Below are 25,460 nucleotides of genomic sequence, written 5' to 3'. Positions count from 1 at the left end.
CATCAGGGTTTTTGATCTTAGCCATTGTGGCAGGTCTAAGATGGTATCTCAGAGTCATTTTGATTTGCATTTCCCTGATGGCTAAGGATGTTGTACATTTCCTTAAATGTCTTTTAGCCATTTTGACATTTGACAATGTTCCTTCTGTTTCTATTGTTCAGAACAATTTCACGAGTATTAGTATTAGCTCTTCTTTGAAATTCTGGTAGAATTCTGAGCTGAAACCATCTGGCACTGGGTTTTGTTTAGTTTTGTTTTGTTTTGTTTTTTTGGTTGGGAGACTTTTAATGACTGCTTCTATTTCCTTAGTTGTTATAGGTCTATTTACTTGTTTATTTGATCTTGATTTAATTTTGCTATGTGGTACCTCTTGAAAAAATTATCCATTTCTTTTGCATTTTCCAATTTTATGGAGTACAGGCTTTCAAAGTATGACCTAATGATTCTCTGGATTTCCTCAGTGTCTGTTATTATGCCCCACCTTTCACTTCTGATTTTGTTAATTGGGATATTCTTTCTCTATTTTTTTGTTAGTTTGGATAAAGGTTTGTCTATCTTCTTGATTTTCTCAAAGAACCAACTCTTTGTTTCATTGATTCTTTGTATTGCTCTTTTTGTTTCTATTTTATTCATTTTAGCCCTCAATTTGATTATTTTCTGGCATCTATTCCTCCAGGGTGAGCTTGCTTCTTTTTGTTTTAGAGCTTTCAGGTGTGCTGTTAGGTCACTAGTGTGAGATTTCTCCACTTTCTTTATGTAGGCACTTAGTACTATGAACTTTTTCCTCTTTGCACTGCTTTTATGGTATCCCGCAAGTTTAGTTATGTTGTGCACTCATTTTTGTTGAATCCTAGGAAGTTTTTTATTTTTTTCTTTATTTCTTCCTTGACCTATTGATGATTCAGTTGAGCATTGCTCAGTTTCCATGAGTTTGTAGGCTTTCTGCAATGTGTGTTGTTGAATTCTAACCTTAAGCCATGGTGTTCTGATAAGTTACAGGGGTTATTCCAATTTTTTTTTTTAATCTGTTGAGATTTACTTTGTTACCAAGTATGTGGTCAATTTAGAGAAAATTCCATGAGGTGCTGAGAAGAAGGTCTATTCTTCTGTGTTTGGGTGAAATGTTCTATAGATGTCTGTTAGGTCCATTTGAGTCATAACAACAGATCATTCCCTTCTGTCCTTAGTGTGCCAAGGGTTAGAGCTCTTTGATGCAGAATGTGTTTATTTCTTAAACAAGACTATTGGGAATTCTAATCCAACTGGACCTGCCAATCTTCCCAGGAGGCCACCCTTGGGAAACTGATACAATTAGAACCATGCTAAGGAGATGGGAGAAATAATCATCTCCGTAATGAGATAATCTACGTATACTCCCAGAAGCCTCAATGCAATTGCTTACAGATCTTCATTTACAGATCTGGTCACTTTTCTGAGTTCTCACAAGATGTACCTTTTCCTTTTCTCCTTTTCTATTGCCACTTTGGCTGTCAGCCCAAACTCTAAGCATGTCTACTTTGGCACTCTGTGTACTGTTCCCATCTCTAAAGAGCTTCCACGCCTGCTAGGCAGCTGTGTAGAGGCTTTGATTGCAGAACCTGCCTAGATCCTGACTCAAAGAACTTGTCTTTCTCTTCCATTTTCTTCCTCCCTCCAGGAGCCAGAATTTACAGCTTGCCATCAGTGAGACTATGAAAACACAGAAAAGAGCATTGATTTCCCAAGGATATAACCCATGGTGCCCCAGGACACCCAAGGTCATATTTCAGTTTAGTTACATAGCAATTATGAGCTAGCATCTGGAATCATGATATACAATTTTTAAAAAATTATATTTTTCTCCTCTTTCCTTTTTAAGACCAGTCTCATATAACCCAAGCTGGCCTAAAACTGACTAACTGAATGAGCCTGACCTTGAACTCTTGATTCTCCTGCCTCCAAATCAAAAGTGCTGGGAATACACATATGTACCATCATGCTTGGCATCACATTTTTTTAAAATTAGATAAATAAGTGAAGGAATAGAGAAAGATGTTAACTACTTGTATAAATAGGGACAAAGTCAACCAATGTTTGTTCTGACCACTATGTCCAAAATACCAACATAAACTTTAAGATAAAATGATACAGACTATGAGAATACTGAACTAATACTGCTTCATTTTTCTCTTTCTCTCTCTTTTTTTGTTTTTGTTTTTGTTTGTTTGTTTGAGACAGGGTTTCTCTGTATAACAGCCCTGCCTGTCTTGGATCTTGCTCTGTAGACCAGGCTGCCTCTGCCTCCCGAGTGCTTGGATTAAAGGTGTGCACCACCACCACCACCACCACCACCCAACTTCCTGCCTTTGTTTATATGTATGCTATTAGATATCGAAACCCAAGCCTCACACATAGCAGTCAAGTTCTCTACCGCTGTGCTATGTCCTTAGCTCTTTTAATTTGTTTTATTTGTTTGAGACAGGTTATCACTAACAAGTTCAAGCTGCCCTTGAACTCATTCTGTAGTTCAGAAAACGAACTTTAGGACTCCTAAGTAGCTGCTATTCCAGGCCTGTGTTCCCAAGGCCCAGCTTAATAGTTGTTATTTCTCCCTATTCTTCTCATTGTTACTGTATTATTCAGACTGGTTTTCATTATGAAACACAGGCTAGCCTGGAATGTCTGTCTCTACTTCATGAGTGCTAGGATTCATGCATCAATATGCACCTGCTTCCCATTTAGTTATAAACCATGAACAAATGTCCTGACATTCATTTAAGTAAAATTCTTCATTTTCCAGGGTTAATGCAAAGGATTTGTTATTTCAGCTCACATACTGTGAGGTCAGTGGGGGGCAAATCTAGGATTTGACAGGGGAAAAAACACAAACAAACCTGAGATCCTCGCCAGCCCTGCCTATAACAGGCTGCCTTGTTCAAGCTACAACTTGTCTGTGCCTCCATTGTTCTCAGTTAGGGACAATGCATCGCTGGGCTCCATTACAGAATGTGTGCAGACCTTAACTACTCACTGTTCCCTGGTCTTCACTGCTACCACAATTCTGCCCAGCAGAATCACGTGGACTGATTTGCAAAAACAAAACAAATAACAAACCCGTGAATCTATTTATTGTTTGTATGTAGAATGTGTGCGTGCGGGCACCACAAAGCACTTGTAGGGGTCAGGGAACAACTTTTCAGGGGTCAGTTCTCTCCTACTATGGATTTTAGGAACCAAATTCAGGATATTAAGCATTACCCCTGAGCTTTTTTGCTGGTTTCTATATTTTTGTTTTGTTTTGAGACAGGGTCTCATTCTGTGCCCCAGGCTGGCTTGGAATTCACTATGTAATTTGCAGAATTCCTGTTTCCATCGCCTAAGTGCTGGGGTTAGGGACACATGCCCCCAGGCTTTGTGTGCTCCCTGCCCTTAGCTCATTGCTTCTTTCATTCCATACTCAACTCACAGCCAGACTACACCTGTAAGGCAAAATCAGCCTATTCCTCTGCATAAAAACTTCCAACAGTTTCTCACATCATTCAAAGCAAAACCTAAAGTCCTTACCTTGGCCTACCTCCCCATTTCCCTACACTCATGGCTCATCACTTTCTCCTCCATCTCATCCTAACTTGGACCCCTCAGGGCTTATAACTTTGCATTTTATTGTCTCCACTTAGAATTTGTATTTGTGTCTATTTGGAAGCTTTCATTAAAATATCATTTCCTCAGAGAGGATTTTCTTCATTACCTAATTTACAATCTGAAGGCTCTTACTTCATTGTCTAATGCCCATCTCAGGTTAACTAATTAGCTAATTAATTAGTTTATTAGATTTATTTATTTTTACTGAATATGTGTGAGTGTTTTGCCTGCCTGCATGCTTTTATATGTACCACATGTGTGCCTGTTGGATTCCCTGGAACTGGGGTTATGGATTTTTTTTTTTTTTTTTTGAGTCACCATATGGGTTCTGAGACTTGAACCTGGGTCCTCTACAAGAGCAACAGCAACACGCGCTCTTAACCACTGAGTCATCTTTTGAGCTCATCAGGTTTATTTTAAATAAGTGCCTTTCACCATTTATCATTTTGTAAATGTAGTTATATTATGTTTACTATCCATCTCCGATATTAGAATGTTAATCCTGGGAGGGCATTGTCTGTGTTCTTTGATGTAGCGTTGGTGACAAGAGAATGGAATCCCCCAACAAAATATTTAATGGATAACTGTAGCAGTCAGTGAAAAGTAGAGTGTGTTTTAGATGTCCTCCATGTTCTCTTTGTCCATGGCTGTGTGATAGTACATGGTGTCATTTTATTATCTAGGAGACAGAAGAAGCAGCCATACATTAACATAACTCCTGGTTAGATGGTATGCAACATCTTCATATACTTATTTAATATATGTTGAAGGCTTGTTTGTCCCTTCTGGTCTGTTATTACTTAGAACACATAAGGAACAACTGATGATATCCTATATTTTAAAGTGCAAAATGGCATGAATGTAATCATTTAAAATACAACTACTCATAAAGCAAGGTTAGTACTAAATAACCTTTGACAATTCTTAGAACTCATTTTGAATGTAAGAGGTTGCCTCCTTTTTTTTTTTTTTTTTTTTTTTTTTATTACGTTCTGTGCTGATAGGACTCTGGTAAAGCTACTGGAATGGCTCAGGCTTGGAGAGCTAGAAAGTGACTGGGGATCATTTGGTTCATGCCTTTTCCATAAAACATGTGAATATAAAAGCTATTCAGGTTCCATATATTTCTGAGGATAGAAATACATTTAGATGTATCTGTGAGAATCATTATGAATACTTTCAGATAATAGACTACCCTTTACATTTTAATGTGACTGTTTGACCTCACATCCATTCTTTCTCCATGGGCTTCAGCATCAATTATCACAGAATGGTTAAGCCTAACTTCTAGTTCATAACAAAATTGAAGAATAAGTAAGACAGGTTGGTTGTCACGTGCATATTATTTATGCTTAACAATGATAGTTGATTTAAAATATCAAGCAATTTCATTTGGAATATTCAAATGAGGATACATTGATGACATGCTCACTATATTTGTATTATAAACTTGAAATGACTTTAAGACCTATTCTTTACTCTTAAGGAAATTTAGCAAATTGTGGTGGAACAGACCTTGGAGTGCAGCATTGGGCATGAGTGTGTGTATGTGTGTGTGAGGTTGGAAGATTGCCACCAATTCAACGCTAGCCTGGGCTATATAGTGAACTTTGCCTCCAAACAAAGAAACAAGGAAACAAAAGCAGAATAATTTATTAATCAATTAATTAAGAAAAATCAAGCTTTGTTGCCGAGGACATTTACAGTACCGTTTTAAAATCTAATATTAAAATAATGTGTGCAAGAGTGAATGCATTCTGAAATAAACTGTCAAGTTGCAAACTCTCTGCTGAGTCAATAATTGTATTGCAACTTTGTCATTTTCCTGTATTACATATTGTTCTATAGAGGATTAAGAAATTTGGAATTGAAAAAACCTTTGTGTCAGGCCTCTTTAAAACATCACCCCCACCTTTTCGTCTCAGATCCTTCATGAGTAAAATATTACCTACCACACCAACATTTATTTATTATTTATCAAAGTGTCTCTGTGTGTGTCTGTGTACCACATGTGTCCATGTACCCACAGAGTCCAAGAAAAGAACAGTGGATCCCTAGAACTGAGTTACAGGCCACATGATTGTCCTGAGTGGGTGCTGGGAATCGAACTCCTGTCTTCTACAAAAGCAGCTAGTTCCCACAATTACAGAGCCATCTCCCCAGCACTCATATCAAGTTTTTACAAAGCAAAATGCTTTTAAAAGTAACCTATGTTCATACAAATATCCTGAAGGTCCAACATGGATATTACTTCTGCTATTACCCTTCTCAAATAACCCCTGTGTGTTATCTTGACACATGCTACAGTCATTTGAAAAAAGAAACCTTTTTTTTTTTTTTTTGGTTGTTGTTTGTTTTTTTGGAAGAGTGTTTCTCAGTATAACAGCCCTGGCTGTCTTGGAACCCGATCAGTAGACCAGGCTGGCTCAAACTCACAGAGATCCACCTTCCCCTGCTTCCTGAGTGCTGGGATTAAAGGTATGCTCCACCACTACCCAGTACCACCATTATCAGGCTTGAGAAGAGAGAGCCTTAACTAAGAAAATGCTCCACACAATGGCCCCTGAGCAAGCCTGTGGTACATGTTCTTCACTGATTGATGTGAGAAGACAGAGCTCACTGACTAGGGCCATCCTTGAGCTGGTGGTCTTGGGTGCTGTAAGAAACCAGGCTGAGCAAGCCATGCAGAAGAAGCCCATAAGTAGTACTCATCCATGGCCTCTGCTTCAGTTCCTGCCTCCAAGATTCCTGCCTTGAGTTCCTGTCCTGACTTTTTCCATGGTGGATTGTAATATGGAAGTGTAAATGAGATAAATCCTTTCCTTGTTAAGTTGCTTTTGGTTATGGTGTTTTACTACAGCAATTGAAACTCTGACAATGCCATCCCCCCAAAATACATGGAAGTTATGAACAGAGAAGCAGCAGTCTTGTGGCTCCTAAGGTGGCTTTAGACTTGTTATAAACAGACAGCACTGTATTGCCTCTCAGTTACTGTTTTAACAGCTCACACTTACTGCTCTGAGCTTATTAGCTCATTTACTTCTCACAACCTGTGAAGGCAGTACAATTATATGTCATTGTACCAAGAAGGAAACTGAGACAGAGAAGCTAACTACCTTGCTCAAGGTTATAGAAGCAGTCAGAGATGAAGACAGGATTATTTAAACCTGGGCAGCCCAACAGGATTGTTGTTCTTTTTTGTCTTTGAGATAGGGCCTTTCTTACTTTGTTCCAAGCTGACTCAGAACTCACCCTTCAGCACATGCTGGCCTTTTTTAACCCATGGCAATCCTTCTGCCTTAGCCCTTCTGGTATTAGGATTCCAGATACAAACCACCACATGCAGCTAGATCCTGTGGGTTTCATGGGATTTTCTGGCACTAAGTCTGATGGATAGTGCCTACATTTGCTACTCAAGGGCTGGTATAAGCCTCATGGGGTTACCAGATTGCTCAACTGATTTAAGTAAGGACTTTCATTCAAGAAAGTAAACTGAGTCAGAGAAAAACCTTGGTAGCTGAGTGAACTAGATGATTTGGGACATCTGCGATGTTCCTAAAGCCCATAAAGAGTTCTACAAGGAGAAATCACTCAAACACTTTAGAGAATATATGTATTTCTTAACTTTTTTTTCACACTTATTTATTTTGTGTGTGTGTCTAACTTGTTAGAGGCCAATATGGATAGGTCAGTTAGTTCTCTTCTTTTACCACACAGGTTCCATGAATTGAACTCAGGTCTGTATATCTGACCTGAGCAAGATAACAAGCCCCTAAGCTATCTGACATCCACCTATTTTGTTTTTAAACATAGCCCATGCTAACCTAAGACTCAAGCCCAGGCTAACTTGAATTTGTGGTATCCTCCGGCCTCAGCCTCCAAAGTACTGGGATTACAGATGTGCACTACTATTAGGGCTTTTATTTTACATCTGTCAATTCTATGATATAGGCTCTTAGAGTGGGGATATGGCAATAATATTTTGGAATTCCACACCCCTCTAAAGAACTTAAGGGTTTTTTCTTTTTGCTTGTTTATTTGTTCTTTGAGATAACATCTTACTATGTAGCATTAGCTATTCTGGAACTTACTAAGTAGACTATGTTGGTCTCAAACTTGGAGTGACATTCTTGATTCTAGCTCCTGAGTGTTGGATTTACAGTTTTGTGCCAACATGTTCAGCTAGAACTTGATGTTTAATGACCCAAAATGTCACAGTAGACAATACCTGATTAGGTTGGCATCTTCCAGATACTTGATCTTAAAAAAATGCTAGAAATTTTTCATTGTTACATCATTTTTCACAAAAAACTTACTTGACTAGGGAATTGTACGAACAGTAAATCTTTTTTTTTTTTTTTTTTTTTTTTTTGGTTTTACGAGACAGGGTTTCTCTGTGTAGCTTTGCGCCTTTTCCTGGAGCTCACTTGGTAGCCCAGGCTGGCCTCGAACTCACGGAGATCCGCCTGGCTCTGCCTCCCGAGTGCTGGGATTAAAGGCGTGCGCCACCACCGCCCGGCATGAACAGTAAATCTTTTATGGAACATAGACTGTTTGCCAGAAGTATTAGTTTTGAGTCATAATTTCAATCCTCTGCTGATTGTATGTGATATTTAGAGAAAGCACACATTTTCTTGGCTGTTAATTGGAAGGTTCTGACTTCTGGTAATTGTGTTTTCTGTTCTAGTTGAAAAAAGTTTAGTTTCTTAAACATTATTTTACTTATTGTAACCAATTATATCTTTTCTTTTACTGCATCTTAGTTTTAGAAGTGAAAAAAGGAACCACATCAAATTAGGAATAATTTGTCTACTAATCACTGAAGTAATTGACTAAATGGATTGTTCTTTTACCAATGTGATCCTTTTTGTGTGGATGTTGTATATTTGGAAATATAGAGAAGAGGAAGAGGTCTTTAAGTAACTAATAGCAGTGCTGACCTTTTAAGCATGAAATCCAGATATGGTGGTCAGGAATGTGAAGAAGAAGAAAGGCACAGTCAAATGGCACAGGACTGCAGCACAACACTTACAGTGGACAAGTGACAGGAAAACACACGGACAAATGTGTTGGTGACTGAAGCACAGTTAAGCCTGGAAGTTCCAATCAGGGTGTCTTATTCACTGTTCACACTTAGAAATGTGTCTTCACTTCTAAGATGACTCACGCTGGGTGGAAAAGAATCAAGGTATTTACAAACAAAGGTGAATTCACCCATCATATTATCACACACTCGGAGAAAGCTCAATGGGAAATTGTTGAAGGAGCATCAAATTGTATGAAATATTACCTTGATCTCATGTAATAGGCAAATAGCAGTCAACCTGGGGCATGCCTCAACTGAAGTGTGCCTAGGAAGTATTGGCTTGAAGAGATAAACACACCAGATGAACAGGAAGTAGGATGTAAAGGAGTTGGGAATCACAAGAATGCAGGTCAAGTGCAAGTTCAAGGTCCGTAGGGAAGAAGAGATAAAAGAATATACATAAAAAGGACCCCAATCTAACAGCAGAGACCTAGACATTTCCAGAATCCATAGCCAGGCTCCTGTTGTGCTGGTTCTGGTGTAGAGAAAGCAGGTCCTTTGATTCGTTATGTTAACAATAACAAGATATAGATTGTTTATAGAACACCTTCCCAAATCCACATATTGAAATGCTAACCGTTGGTGTCATAGCATTAAAAGGCAGAGCTTTGTTTGAATACTTGGTTACCAGCTGTTGGTAGCTTCTGTCTGGGAAGGTTTAGGGCTTTTTGGATATGGAGTCTAACTGGCAGATGTCGGTACACTGGTATGGTTCTTGAGGGTTGTAGACACCCCATTTCCAGCCCAAGTTCTCTCTGGTTCTTGACTGCTACCATGATATCATGATGTCCCTCGCCACAGTGGGAACTGCCCCAGCCTTCATTCCTTCACCACCAGAATGGACTATGTGTTTTAAACCATGACCCAGAATGAGTACTTCCTATCTTAATTTGTTTCTAGTCAGGTACTTGATCATAGTGATGAGAAAAGTAACCAGTAATAAGGTAACTGGGTCATAGAATGAAACCCCATGAATGGAAATAGTGCCCTTACAGAAGGAACCCTGAGCCTCCTCCACTTTCTGACATCAGTCAGTAACTCATCAGTCTGTCAACAAGAAGAGGATTGGTGCAAAAACCTTACCATGGTGGCTCCAGGCTTGGACTTCCTCATTCCAGAACTATGAGAAATAAATTCAAGTTCATTAGTAATGCAGTCCATGGCAGGTTGGATAGCAGTATTGACAGATTAATTCAATATTCCCTTCATGACTCTTCTCTCTGTTGAATGAATGAATATGTTTGGAGGAGAATTCTTCTTTGGAGTGGGAGCCTGAACTTGTTGTTTCACATTTTCTTCATATATTATATATTCTAAATTTAACCTGGCAACATCCAACTAATGTGAAATATCACTAGGATGCATTATAGTCAGAAAAAAATATACTAAGCAAGTAGCAGAGAGGTGGTTAACTCTAGTTTTACCAGTGGCATTGTGATATGAAAAAGTCTATGTGAAGGAGTTAAAGATATTTACTGTGGATTAGAGGGGCAGCCATCCAAGAGCAGCTATGACCTTAGGCTGTCCAGTTTCCATGATGATGTGTATCTATCACAAATGTGGAGATATTAGATATTTTACAAACATATGCCATTTAATTCTCAATGATGTCCCGTGCTCAAAATCCAGTTTTCTTATCAGAGTCCAGCCTGACTTCCTTATGCTTTGACCATATGTAGGAACACATCATATAGAGACCAAAATGGTATTCCAGGAGGATGGTGTAAAGCAATCTGAAAAACAACTGGTTGTGGGGTTTGTTCTATGTGCGTAGACTCAGATACAGCTTTTTTACTTCCAGCTGGTTGTTATTGTTGTTATACTTCCTGTGTGATGGGCAAAGGCTGTACTACTGAGCCACCTCCCCAGTATGGGGTGACTTTCTTTGGCTAAATCATCAAATGAATTTTCTGAACTTACAAAATCAAGGACCAGAACACCCATCCTTATTTCCCGAGTGTCGATACAGTGTGAACAGCCACTCACTTTACGGACCTGTTCACTCCTTCCTTATCATAAAGGCCTGTATCCTTAGATGGCAGGCAAAATGAAACTTCACCCCACCCCCTGACAACACACACACACACACACACACACACACACACACACACACACACACACACACACTCACACTCACACACTAATTTAAAAAAATTGAGGACTAGACCATGAAACTGTGTAAGTCACCAAGGCAAATGCTGGAAGGTAAACATTTTTGAAAACCATCTAGTTTGACTTTGATATTGATGTGTACCTCATTAAATGCCAAGCTAAAAGCTAATGGTTACCCTCTGAATTTTTATATTCAGATGTTTTTAGTGATAAGGAATAAACCTCAGGCCTTTGGCATGAGAGGCAAACATTGCAACCACTGAACTATATCATTAGCTCCTGCTTTTGCTTGTTTTTGTTTTTCAGTCTTATGATGGAGCCCAGCCTGGCCTCAGACTCATGATCTCCTTCTTGTAGGCCCCAACGCTCCAGATAACTGATTTGTCTATAATTAACAAAATGGGAATACACAGTAGAACTGGAAACATGTATGGATAATAGGAAATCCCCAATTTAAAATTTTAAAAGGAGTAACCTAGTAAAGGTGAACTGTTACTGCTATTTAATAGAAGAAAAATTAAGGCTGAAAGGCTTAGCCCCTGCTAAAACTCACAGCTGGTCGGTGACAGTGTGCATTTCCCCATCCACCACTCTGCTCCCGTTAGCCTTTCCCATCAGTCTCCCTTTTATGATTAGACACATTATTTTCATTGCAAAAATGTTAAATATAAAATATCTTTTCATATTGAGTCTTTGTTCTCCTCATACCTCCCCCTACCCCAAATATATCATGAAGGTCTTTTCTTTTTTTTTTTTCTTTTACGAGACAGGGTTTCTCTGTGTAGCTTTGGAGCCTGTCCTGGAACTCACTCTGTACCCAGGCTGGCCTCAAACTCACAGAGATCCACCTGCCTCTGCCTCCCGAGTGCTGGGATTAAAGGTGTGCGCCACCAACGCCTGGCATGAAGGTCTTTTTTTGTTTGTGTTTTTGAGACAGAATCTCACAATATAGTTTTTACCATCCTGGTACTTGCTATGTAGACCAGACTGGCTTCAAATTCATAGAGATCCTTCTCCCTCTGCCTCCCGAGTGCTGGGCCTAAAGGTATATGCTGCCATTACCAACTAATCATGAGGTCTTTGAAAGAAAGATGAAGACATGGGGTCAGTTCACTGGATCATAGGATATTGGTGCTTTCTTTTTTTTCCTGCAGTGTTGGGATTGAACACAGGGTTTTGTGCATGCTACACAAATGCTACTAAGCTAAATTCTCATCTCTGAAACGTGTGTGTGTGTGTGTGTGTGTGTGTGTGTGTGTGTGTGTGTGTGTGTATACCCTCAAGGGTCAGAGGCAGGTGTTGGAAGTGGGTGTTAGATCTCCTAGAGCTGCCTGCCTGATGTGGGCACTGGGCACGGAACATGGATCCTCTGTACTGAACTTGGATCCACTGTAAGAACAGCAAATGGTCTTTCTTTTTTTTTTTAGTTTTCCAGAGCTGAGGACCGACGAACCCAGGGCCTTGTGCTTGCTAGGCAAGTGCTCTACCACTGAGCTAAATCCCCAACCCCGCAAATGGTCTTAATCACTGAGCTTTCTCTCCAGCCCCAATCTTTATTTTTTTAAACAGAGTCTCTCACTGAACCTGGAGCTCATCATTTCAATGACTGGTCTTCACACTGGGGATCCTGTGCCTCTTCTTCTTCAGAACTAGAATTATAGTTATGGCCTCTCACTCTCTAAATGGGTCTTTGTGTGGTCTCTCTCAACTCAGGTCTTCATGCCTATTTTATGGACTGAGCCTTCTCTCAACATCCACAAACCTTTTCTTAGCCATGATTTTATATGGCTAACTTCCCATTTAAAGTCATTTACATGGAGTTCCAGTCCTTTCATTCTTTTCCCCTTGGTTCTCAAGGTAGAATTCAGGGACTTACATGCCATAAACACATATGTGACCAGTGAGATACATCTTCAGCTTCTACCCAGTCCATGTTTTTAAATCTCCCTCTCCAAAGTGAGAAACAAGGTACAACACAACATCCCTCCCATGGACACTGTCTTGGTTACTTTCCTATTTCCATGATGAAACACCATGAGCAAGGCAATTTATAGAAGGAAGGGCTTATTTGGGGCTAACAGTTCCAGAGGGTGAGATTCCATAATAATGGGGACGTCATACGGTAGCTGCCTGGAGCAGCTGAAAGCTCCAATTCTTAAACTCAAAACAGGAAGCAGAGAGAGTAAACTGGAAACAGCTCACGGCTTTTGAAACCTCACAGTCCACCTTCCTCTGACGTCATACTTCCTCTAGCAAAGCCATACTTCCTAAACCTACCCACAGGGCCACCAACTGAGGACCAAGTATTCTGACGCCCCAGAATATGAAAGGCGTCTCATCCAAAGCATCCCAGAAAGCCTGGTACCGCTTTGCATTTCTGCTTCCCTTTGTTTTGTGAAGGAGAGAGTCTTCCAGGTTGTCGTCAGACTGGAAGCTCTCTGAGCTCCACTGTCTAGCACAGGCCACCACTTGCTTTGCAAATTTCGATTTCTTAGATCAATCCTTATAAGCAGTTAAAGCACTGTCACGTTACTTGAGCTTATTCCTTTGTGTTTTTATGGTTATATTTTAACGTACCACCAAACTCTGGTTTCTGTTTGTACTCAGAATTTAGAGTTGGTTTTTTTGCATCAATTTTTATTAATTTTTACCATTGTAGCTGGGCGACGGTGGCGCATCCTTTAATCCCAGCACCTGGGAGGCAGAGCCAGGTGGATCTCTGTGAGTTCAAGGCCAGCCTTGTCTACGGAGCGAGATCCAGGACAGGCTCCAAAACTACCCAGAGAAACCCTGTCTCGAAAAACCAAAAATAAACAAACAAACAAATAAATAAATAAAAAAATTTACCATTGTAATATTTTTAAATGGTCCAAAATTAAAAGCTGTATAAAAGTGAGCACTAAAGGAGGTTTACCTCTCAACTGCCTCATTCTCCCATACCCTTCATGAATTTCTCCTCCATGTTTCCTTTTTTTTTTTTTTTTTTGGCAGGGGTGTCAGAGTTAATGCACATGTGTGTGTGTACACATGTACAGCCCAATCAGGAAATTTAAAAACCAAGATGATTTATAAACAAAGCACCCATAGATTTTGCACAATATCTACAAGGTCAATGATGCAAATAAAACATTTTCACGCCCTCCCTAAAGCTCCATGCACTCTGCATTTTGTATTTGCCCTCTGATTGTAACCCTTTGTAACTACTGATTACACTCGCTTCTCCCTAGACCCTACACAAGCATGAAATGAGAGTTGTAACATTTACACTAGAAATTATTAGAGAAACTTATTCAGGGCCAGCGGTTATTGTTTTACTCTTCCATTTTGTATTCATTTAGTTTGTGGTACTGGGGATTAAAAGGGCTGTTTTTAAAAAGTGTTTGTCACATTATTTTATTTGAGAACCTTCCTCCAAAAGCTGTACTGTTAACCTGCTTAGGGTACTAGAGCATTGTGAAATAATTCAAAATATTTACTAAGCTTTCTTAAATTACATCTCTGGTAACCAGGGTATTATTTACCTTTTCTTTCTTTACTTTTTTTCCACATCAAAATGTCATTCTCATTTTTATTATTGGACATGATCATGTTTTCGTGTCATGTGTGTGACTGCAACATCAAAGACAGCAGAGTGTCTTTTCCATAAATTCTTCATCCATGTTGTTAATAATTGTGACTAGCAGGGGGAGCAGTGTTTCCACATACTGACCAGTGCAACATTGGCAGTCATAATTAAGGTATCCTGGAAGCCTGAAAACAATTCTGTCAGACAAATAAGTTTATTTCCACTTATTTAAAAAAAAAAAAGGAAAATAGTTTAGTTGATAAATTAAATATTTACACAGAAAAACAATTAATTTTCAATTCTACTTTCATCTTTTTTCTCTTATTCTCTTTTAAAAAAAACTTTCATTTATTCTTTGTGGATTTCACATCATGCATTGTGATCCCATTCATCTCTCTGTCCCTTCATATCTGCCCTCTGCCCTTACAACTTCTCCCCACACCCCCTAAAAAAATAAAATAAAATTTAAGAGGAAAGAAAGAAGAAAGATCTCATCGTGGAGACTGTAGTGCGACACAGTGGGTCGTCGGTCTGGTTTGAGGCCTCTGGTTTCTGCTACACTATCTACTGATACTTGGTTCTCACTAGGACTCCTCTTGGGTATTCTGTTGTCCTGTGTCCTGGAGATCCTGCAGCTTTGGATCTGCAGAACCTGCCCCTTCATGTGCTCCAGTGGATCACAGATAGGGTGGATGTTGGGGTGGCCCAACTCATAGTCCTGGTTCTGGGCCTGGGTGGTTGCAGGGTTGGTCAGCCTGCCAGCTCTCCCCAATCTTCACGACCAGGGTGAGCTCTCCAACACTGCCCTGGCTAGTTCACCCTATGCAGCAAGGAGCAAGGGGCGGGACCGGTTCTACTGCTTTCACACCCTCAGGACCAGGGTCATCTCTGCTGTGCTGCCCAGGTAAGGTGTAGGGGCCACTCTCCCAAGTGCTGCAAACAGTGAGAGGCGGGACCAGTTCTCCCTAGAGTTGCCGCCAGTGAGGGGCGGGGCCAACTCTGTGCAGCCCTATCCCCTTGGCCTTCTGTGGTAACAGGAGCCAAGAACCTCAACAGAGACCCCAGCTGCAATAGGGCCATTGGCCCAGGGCAGGGCCTTGGCAGCAGCCCAGATCCACACATCACCATGACCCGGGTGGCAAGCAAGCCACCCACCTTAGCTTGCTCTTCACCTCCTTTACCTCTTATGATTTGACTTTCTTCACAGGACAGGAACTATTCTGTCTCTCTCTCCCATACCCCACCTGATATTTGCTCACCAGAATAGTACCCAACCACCCGTGTTTTCTTTTTGCCACCCAGGGCATTTCTCTCCTGGCAGGCATAGGGGTCTCCATCTGCCACGCATTCATTCTATTTTCATCTGAAATAAAGAACAACTGAAGTAGGCTATGATAGTTTTGACAAAATCTAGAGGCAAATATAAAAGAAGAAATAGTAGCATAGAATAAAGCCAAGTGTCAAGCATGTCACAGCATGAACACTGGCACTGTTTGTGTCTTATCTGTACACCTGTCTCAACGCACAAAGATTTACATAATGCAGAATGGTTGGGCCGGGTCATTTTTCTCCAATAAAAGAAGCTCTAACTTCTGTATTTAAATTTTTTTTTTCTTTTTAATACAGTCTCATGTAGCCTAGCCTGGCCTCAAAAATCTCGATTCCTCTGTCTCAGAGCTGTGATTGTCTGTGTTCCCCGGCACATAATATTATTGTAGTAGCCAGGATATTATTGGAAACAAATTCAGTCATTCAGTTCTAGGAGCAACAGCTGTGGTTGAGAGTGTTTACTGCTCTTGTAGAGGAGCCTGGGTCAGGTCTCACCACCCACGTGGAAGTTAGAAATTGGCATAAGTCCGTTTGCAGGGGATCAAAAGAAGCCCTCTTCCGACCTCTGCAGGATCCTGCACTCACATGATGCACATACACACACTCAGGCACACACACACACACACACACACACACACACACACACACACACACGAGTTCAGTCCTCTGTCCTGGCTCTTGCTATTAAATACTTTGCCACTTTTAATTTCAGAATACTGCTTAATTTGAAGAACTGATTAAATCAATAATTGTAAGGCTAACGCTAATGTTATTAATAAATAAATACAATGGTCTCTGCCTAGTCAAAAGTTTAATCCTACAGTGTCCTCCTAATTGGTTGGGTCTCCTTTGTCTTACAACCTGGTACATTACTTGGTAATTGTGTGGCTTAAAGTGCAGAATTCATCACTTTGATTCTGGAGGCCAGATTCAAGACCAAGGTGGGGGCATGTGTGTTTCCTCTTGTGAGCTGTGAAGGGTGATATGTTTTGTGTTTTCCTTTTCCTTTTGTGATTTTCTATCAAAGGACTGGTTGCTACTGTATATTGATGATTATTGATAGGCGACTTTGTGTTTTCAGTTGACAATGTTGGGCAGATAGACATTACATCAATATTGCATTAGCAATTATGGAGAGGGAGCCAAGCAAGTAGATATCCAGATAAGCTTTCCAGCTGTGCATGTTTGTGTGCACCAGTAGCCTTAGCCGAGGACTGTGGAGCCAGGAGAATCTTGATTGTGAGGTCAGCAGGGAGCGGATGTATACGAAGACGTTGATTTAAAAGATCCACAAACGAAAGGACCACAAGGACAATGTGTTAGGAAGAACAGGGCAACAGCAACAAAATACAAGCAGTGTATATTTAAGAGGCAAATTTTGACAGGAACCAAAACTATTGCTAAAGCTTAGGAAAAGAGAATAGCAACAAAAATCTGTTAATATGCAAAAGGCCCAGAAAATCAGTAAAATAAGCCAGAACCAGTCTAGAACACGGGGCCCACCAATAGAGGGTTGTGCTATATTATGTTAATTATTTTATTCATAAGCTGTGGTAAAATGCCTGCTGGCAGAAGGTTTCTAGCCTCACGGTTTGTGGGTAACTCGTCATAGGCCCGGCACAGCTGCAGGAATGCTGGCGGGGGTCTCCTAGCACCTGTGCGGTCAGCCAGCCCAGAGAAGGCCGTGCTGCCCCTCAGTCTGCTTTCCCCCTCTGCCCCGTTTATTCTGTCTGGCATGCCAGCCCCCTGCACGGTGCCACACACATCCAGGGCTTGTCTTTCATGCCCAGCTAAATCCCTCCACAAAGATCCTCACGGACACTCCCAGAGGCATGTCTTCTGGGCAATTCTAAGTCAATTCTATGTCCGGCCAAGCTGATATGGAAGATTCATTATCACAATGCATTTGCTTCTTTTTTTAATGTTCATCCTTTTTCTTCTGTTGGGGGAACTCATTTGTTGCACACAGAAGATAACTTAATGTCACTCCTGTTCATGATAAGCTATTATCTTGAGGCCACAGTCTGTCTTATTTTGTGTGGGAGTTGTGTGCTTTATCTATTTATCTTGTCTATCTATCATCTATGTATGTATGTATGCATCTATCTATCTATCTATCTATCTATCTATCTATCTATCTATCTATCTAAGGTCTCACTATGGAGCCCTAACTGGCTTGGAAGTTTACTATGTAGATAGTCGAACCTCAAACTCACAGAGATCTATCTGACTCTGCTTCCTGAGTGCTGGGATTAAAGGCAAACGCCACCGGCTCCGATTATTTATTAATTTTTTCTCATATCTTTACTACATTTCCTTTGCCTCCTCAGAAACTATCTTTGTGTGTGATAGCACACATCCTATTGTTTATGCGTGATATGGAAAAGCCTGTACTATTTTTTGTAAATGATTTTAAACTTCTGTCAGCTGTTGTATTATATCTCATTTCATAGTGCATATTGTTCACTGAATAATATTTTTGAAAGTTGTCATGTTGTTCTGGGTATTCACAAAGAATTACAGACAAGTCCATGGCAAACATTCTGATTCACTTTCTCCCTCTCCCAGGAGACACTGAGGTGGTCCCCAGAAGTAACACTACCGTGAACATCCTTGTGGGCATCACCGGCAGCATGAGAGATGGAACCAAGAGTGAATGGTTGCAATAGGAAAAGGAGGGTGACACTTGAGCAGTCTGGAGAATGTACTCAGGACTGGTCCAACTAATTTGCATGGTCCTTAGCAAGATAAGCACACAAAGATATCTGTTTAAATATTAAGAACTGCAGCATGGCAACAGAAAAGAATTAATAAGTTCAAATCCTCACTCAACCTCATATGTTACACGTTCATGAAACTCCCCCTTTGAATCTAGCAACATTTAGGAAAATGATTGAAATTAGAAATCACTGACGTTTGGGAATAAGAGATTAATGTATGGCTTGGTTTTTGTCAACTTGACGCAAACTAGAGTCACCTGGGAGGAAGGAGCCTTGACTGAGGTGATGTCTTCATCGTGGTAGCCTATGGGCACGTTGGTAGAGCATTTTTTTGATTGTTGGTTGATGCGGGAGGACCCAGCCCACTGTGAGTGATGCCATCCTTTGGCAGGTGGTCCTGTGAGGTGTTAAGTCCTAAACATGAGCCTGACGCAAGCCAGTAAGCAGCCTTCTTCCATGGCGTGTGTTTCAGTTCCTGTCTCTAGGTTTTTGTCTGGAGTTTCTACTCTGACTTCCCTTCATGATGGACTGTAAACTGTAATCTGAAATAAACCCTTCCCTCCCCAAGCTGCATTTTGGTGTGGTATTTATTACAGTAATAGAATACAGGCCAGGACAGTTAATACTATGAAATGTTACAAATGTGGAAAAAAATAGATTTCTCTGACATGTAATTCTACATTATGTATCCAGATTACTCAGGGCTACATTGTATACCCAGATTACTCCTAGCATGGTGGTGAATGCCCTTAATCCCAGCACCTAGAAGGCAGAGGCAAGCAGAAAGATCTCTGTGAGTTCAAGGCCAGACAGGGCTATACAGTGAAACTCTGTCTTGAAAATAAACACTCAGCTTTCCTCCCAGCAATTTTACTTGCAGGAATTTATTCTGCAGATGTTATAATCATGCAGAATGGTACTAGTTCAAAGTATTGACTGCAGCATTGTTCCAAGTACATAATATGGGGAGTAGTTTGAGCATCCCCTGCTGAAGACCAGTCTGAAGGAATGACCCAGCCTCTAGGAAATGTGCTTTCCCACCATTTTCACACATCTGTGAAGACTGCAGCTGCATTCTTTACTCCCATGACTTGATTCTAAGCTTTAGGAAACTTGGTCTTAGGGTAGTACTTACAAATGAGAAATGGGAAAATGAATGTCTTAATTCCTAACCTGTAAAAAGACAGTTAAAGGGTGTACACAGAGCTCCCTGCCTCTATGAAATGTAGCTGTCTATGTTAAGGGAACTTTTTCTAAGATGATTTTTTGTTTCTGCAGAAAAGCAAAGCTTGAGGCTACAACCATGTACACATGTCACGTACACCATGCACCGTCTCTGCTTTAAATTAAATGAAATGTTTGTATCTCTTGAGAGGAGGTGGGACAAAGACCACTTTCCAATGCCCATGTTTTCAGTTGAATTTTGAATCATAGGCATAAGTTGCTTTATGCATAGATGTGTGTGTGTGTGTGTGTGTGTGTGTGTGTGTGTGTGTACATTTTAGACAGAACATGACTTTAGAAGAAGAGAGTCACTGGTAAGGAAGGCAACATTCCTTTTTGCCAATAGATAGTGGTGGTCACATGGCACCGAGACTCTTTGAATAAATACTGCCCCCAAAAATGGGAATCAGAAGGGTGATGAATTCACACTTTCATCTCCATTCCATACTCTGTAGGGCTTTGAAACCAATTCAATTTTAGAATCAATAATAAAGGAACAAAGGAATTCTCAAAGAATAAGGGAGGAAGAGATGGCAGAAGAGAGAAAAATAGGTGAAGGGAGAGAGACAATTCAACTAGTAGCTGCATGTATCATGGCAAAGGAAATGTGGGTATCCTCAGTCTAGGGAGTAAGGTGATAATCATCTACACAAAGTAGGAGAGACTGATCTGAGAAGGAAGAGCAGAATTTAGCTTTTCTTTGAGATAGCAAACTCAGACTTGTTGACTAATTGGACATGCCTGAGAACTGGAAAATGCAAGCAGATGACTCTCAATGACTGCCTTCCAGGAAACACGGCCACATCTTCAGTGTCTGCACGTGAGAATTAGACCTGGGTTCTTCATTTCCATGCCCTGATTTTCATCCTTAGGAAAGTAGGCCTTAGGGTACTACTTGTGATTCTAAAATGGAATAAGTAATGATTTAATTCCCAGCCAGTAAAGGGCAATCCAAATGACAGGCTCCTCCATTTCCCCAGGGCTAGTTTTTAACCTGGGACAGAAATAAGCCTCGTGTATTAAATCAATACAATCACTCACAGCTTAAAAAGAGAGAGAGAGAGAGAGAGAGAGAGAGAGAGAGAGAGAGAGAGAGAGAGAGAGAGAAAGAAAAAAAAAGGGCATTGCTTTGCTGAGTGTATTATACCAACTACTTCTATTTCTTAATGGCTTACTTCCTTCAAACGGCTTCAGCCTCACTGGATTTCAGAGCCTAGCCAACTCCATCTTTGGATTTGGTACCTTGAGCAAGCACCCAAAGATATTTCTGCTGCAACGTAAGCCCAAAGGCATTGTGTAATATTTCACAATTTCACGCCATGCCTGTGTTTTCTCTTTCTCTCTTTCAGTCTCAGTGGGGACAGTCTCTGTGAATCAGAGAGCAGCCCAGACTAGAGAAAGTGTGAGTGCGTGCCCATGTTCAGGTACAGTGGGCCAGCTTTATGAGCTTTGCATGCTTGATCACACAGATAGCAAAATCACTGACCACTGCAACATTTCTGGTTCTTCTCTGGAAGGGTACAGTCTCCATTTTCTACCCATTAGTTCTTGAATTATCAATTTTCTCTTTAACCACTCCTATGGCCATAAACCCATTCTAGTAATTCCTTTTTCCCCCCTTTTGCTTTGTACACTCCATTGTCCTTGAATTTGAGGCAATCCCTCTGCCTCAGCATCCCAAGTGCTGAGATTACAGGTGTGTGCCATCACCCTCAGCTTCTTATTTTTCATAAAAACAATGGGCTTCAATTATGACATTTTCACATGTGAATAATGCACTTTACACAGACACAGACACACACAGAGTAGATCTGGATTGCACATATTAAAGAAAATATATTTGTCTTTCTGCATCTGGCTTACTTTGCTTAATGTTATGATCCCCACCCAGCTGTAGTCTCAAAGTTCTCTCTCTCTCTCCCTCTCCCCCTCCCCTCCCCCTCCCCCTCCCCCCCTCCCCCTCTCCCTCTCTCCCTCCCTTCCACCCTCCCAAGTTTCTGGCTTACAAACTAGTAAGCAAATGCTAATAAATGAGTGGCTTAAAATGATCTGGTAAATTGAGGTGCAGGACAAGGAAGCCATGGCTTTCCTCACTGGCCTATAACAGCATCGGAAGGTCGGGTCCTTTCAACGGTGATATTTTAAACTCCATTTCTGCCCCATTTCTCTCATTTCAAAGAACAAACTCTGTTCGGAGTAAAGTGGTTTGACCTTGTTCTTTCGCAGTTTGCTTGGGATTGGAGTTTAGATTTTCCAGTTCTCCAATATCTTATACCTTTCACTCTTTGTGACTCTATAATTCATTTGCCTTCCAGTTCTGCTGTTTATCCACACACTCAAACCTCCTTAGAAACAATCTCCTTGTGTGAAGCCTTACATTATTTCAGTGGCTAGTTATAATCTTTCTCTAGCTGCACCCAACTATTCTGAATGTATCACATCCTGAGATACGATGCAATATTTCCGGTGGACCGATGGGGCAGTGGCCAAGCCCTCAGACATTGGACGTGATACTGATCAGGTGCCAATCATGCCCCTAAAAGTCTCAGCGCCAGCCTTTGTTAGGTTGCAGTAATTTACTCCGCCAGATTGAAGTCCACCTGCCACATACTCGCCAAGCCTCCAATACAGTCAGCACTAGTACAGCTATTATTTTATTTCATTTTTTTTCCTGGAATCTTCCTTGACTAGTCAAAGGTCCTTCAAAATTGTCCGAAATTTACTTCCAAAGATAACGAAGCTAATGTTGCCCAAATCCACAGTCTTCTACGAATTACAAATTGGTATTTACACTGAACTCATTTTCCCCCCTCTGTTACTTTATCCTTGTATATACTGGTTTTGGGTCTTTGGCAATGCCCCTTTCCATGGAAGCCAAGTGAAGCTTCAGACTCATCCTGAGTTGAAAGAGATCCTGAGACTGTCATTTCACAAATGAGACAGGGACCATTTAGAGAATCCAGGTCACATGGCGAGACTAATGATCCCCCAGTTCTTTGGGGGTCGGTATGACAGTTCAACATTCTCCTAATAACTACAAGTTTCTGATCCCTGATTCCGATTCCCAATCCCTAAAAATTTCCACCATGTAATTTTGCCTGAGTATTTAAAGTAATTGATGAAACTAGAAGGGGTGGGATATATATAATATAATATATATTACATATATGTATATATGTATGTATGTATACATACACATATGATCAAAGCATCTGAAAATGGGCTGGTGATCATGTAATTATATACAGAATACAAAATCTTCCCTTGTGTCCTTTGCCAAGGACAGAAAACAAACAAACAAACAAAAAACAAATCAGACTCAAAGTTTAACAAAAGTTAGAACAGTGAGAATTTTAAAATGTTAATGTTTTGCCAATATTTAGCGAACATTGAATTAAGTTCTGTGCCGTGCCCTAAATCATGTGATTGGCAAAAAATATTTCCAAATACAATGTATGTAAATGAGATATAAAGTGAACAAAAGAATTCTGTTCCTCTTTCTGATTTTTGAATGAATAAACACATAATTAACAAATTTAAGGGCTCATATGGAAATATTTCCTAGTATACTATGAGAGAGGAGGAATGTTTTGTACTTGCATTGGTGGTTCAGTGGTAGAATTCTCGCCTGCCACGCGGGAGGCCCGGGTTCGATTCCCGGCCAATGCAGTCCCTTTTCTTCCCCCGCCCCAGCACCCCCAAGGTTCGCTTTGCTCAAATCTTGTTTTTCTAAAATTATTGGTATTAGTGAGGAAAAGAAAGAACTACGAGTTTTCTTTCCGAACTTTCCGTTTCATTTTTTTCTCCAGCAATCACAAGCCGGTTTTCTATATTCTGCAGATTTTTCTTGGCCTTTTTGTTTGTTTTTGTTTTTCGATATTCTAGTTGTGAGCAAAATAGTATAGGTATGGAGTCCATTTATGTATTGAGAGAGGGAAGAAAAAGTCCTACCAAGGCTGCTTGGAGATGCCGGGGATTGAACCCGGGACCTCACACATGCGAAGCGCGCGCTCTACCACTGAGCTACATCCCCCAGCCTGCTCATGCTGTCTTAATAAGGGTACTCATTCAGTGTACTGAGCGCTAGGCTAAAGGGATTTGGTCTGACTTCATTCTATTAGAAGTTTCTACGGTGTATTTCTTTCTTTGTACTCCCAGTTCAGCCTGCGTTCCTGGTGCGTCTGGGCCGACCCCGGGCAGCGAGCCGGCAGCTGAAATTTAGCCGCCAGCCGAGCTTCAGCGATGCCAGCACCGGCCGGAGCCCAGAGCTCTGAACCACCAGAGGGGCGGGACCGCGTCCCTCTCAGTTCCTTCCCGAACCCAACTCCGTGAGCCTACTGCGCAGGCGCCGGAGATCCCGGAGGCCTGTCGGTTGGTGCTGAGCGTTTCCCCCAGCTAGGTTACAGACCCTGGACTCTACCAGGAGGTCAAGTCCGGGTACCACTCAGGTGACCCAAGAGACCTATTGCTGCTTATGCCTGTCTCTACATTGAAGAGTTTTATAGATTTATCTGGGCATCCTGCACCTTTGGAAACCTACGTCTCAGGAAAACCGCATCCAATGTCCGGTTTACCCAGTGACTTTAACATTTCTGCTCTGCCTTTTGGAGGACCAGATCCACATGGATTCTTTAGGTGGAGGTTATGGTCAACTCTTGCAGCTGAAAAAAAAAATGATTTTGCTATTTACTCTTCTTTTTTCATGAAGCGCAAACTGAAAGAAAATGATGCTGCCTCCTTCTTGGTGGCTTAGGCGCGTATAAATGGTAGGGTGGAGAATCTGCTCTAGATGGGTTTTTTGCTCCTTTGGTATTTACACCTTGGGCCAATCAGATTGACTGATGTATGTCCAATTAGTTGATATAAATATAACTGTTTTAATACCCTCGAGTTTCCCTGACCTAATCGTGCCTCATCCCTAAAGTTCCAGTTGGTTGGGTGCAAGCTAGATGATTCGATGGCTGTGAGTGAAATGAGGTGTGTGTCCCTTCCGGGTGCGTTTAAAACTGCTTCCACTCTAGGAGGTGAGGCCGAATGGTAGAAGTCTCAGGCGCTAACTGCAGTGGGGTCAGGTATCTGGTGTAGATGGAGCTATGTCAGCTTATTTCCATCCAACCTGTAAGGTTGAGGCCAAAATGCTGCGGCAGAGTGAGGGCCTGGAGTGCCTCGACCTTGGCTTGTGCAGAGGTCAGCCCTGCAAAAGGCAGACCGGAAAGTAGAAATGTCACAGTCACTGGGTAACCACAAGCTTCATAATTACACACTGAACTCAGAGATAATAGACAACCATTCAAGTGCTGTGCTGAGATGCATTCCCAGTCCTTTTTTCACTTCATTATTTTGGGACAGGGTCTCACTAAGTTGTCCAAGGATGGCCATGGATTCTGTAGTTCAAACAGATCTTGCACTTTCAATGCCCCTGCCTCAGCCACCAAAAGAGCTGGAATCCCAGGCCTGCACCACTAGAAGTAGCTCAAACCTCCTTCTGAAGCAAGTGGCATTTGTGTGCGGTACTGCGTTCACTTATCTTGTCTCAGCTCTTAGCACTTGCGATCTGGCAGGTATCGCTCATGCCTCCCTCAAAGTCAGCTACAAGTTAAGGTGTCCATTTTCAGTCCAGGAAGAGGACTTATTCCTTATTCTTGGCTGTGCCTTGGAATCACTGGGACAACTTTTGAAAAAAGATGCAGTTGTTTGTTTGAGCCCAAACCTGGACCACCTGAGTTAGATTCTTGAAGGGTGAGTCCAGCAGCAGTGTGTTCATACACATGTGCTATAATGTGATGATTTGGTATATATACAC

General features: G+C 41.1%; 2 non-coding genes across 2 annotated transcripts; one reads left to right on the top strand and one right to left on the bottom strand.

The window, feature by feature from the left end:
* Positions 1–23,255: 23,255 nt before the first annotated feature.
* Positions 23,256–23,326, top strand: Trnag-gcc (transfer RNA glycine (anticodon GCC)). Its single transcript has one exon. It is a non-coding gene; the product is annotated as a tRNA-Gly (tRNA).
* A 292-nt stretch (positions 23,327–23,618) lies between these two features.
* Positions 23,619–23,690, bottom strand: Trnaa-cgc (transfer RNA alanine (anticodon CGC)). The gene has a single exon. It is a non-coding gene; the product is annotated as a tRNA-Ala (tRNA).
* Positions 23,691–25,460: the final 1,770 nt, after the last annotated feature.

The sequence above is a fragment of the Peromyscus maniculatus genome, chromosome 4, assembly GCF_049852395.1.
Source record: "Peromyscus maniculatus bairdii isolate BWxNUB_F1_BW_parent chromosome 4, HU_Pman_BW_mat_3.1, whole genome shotgun sequence".
In the NCBI taxonomy this organism is placed as follows: domain Eukaryota; kingdom Metazoa; phylum Chordata; class Mammalia; order Rodentia; family Cricetidae; genus Peromyscus; species Peromyscus maniculatus.
The sequence above is the reverse complement of the archived record's forward strand: the minus strand, read 5'-3'. Positions and strand labels throughout refer to the sequence as shown.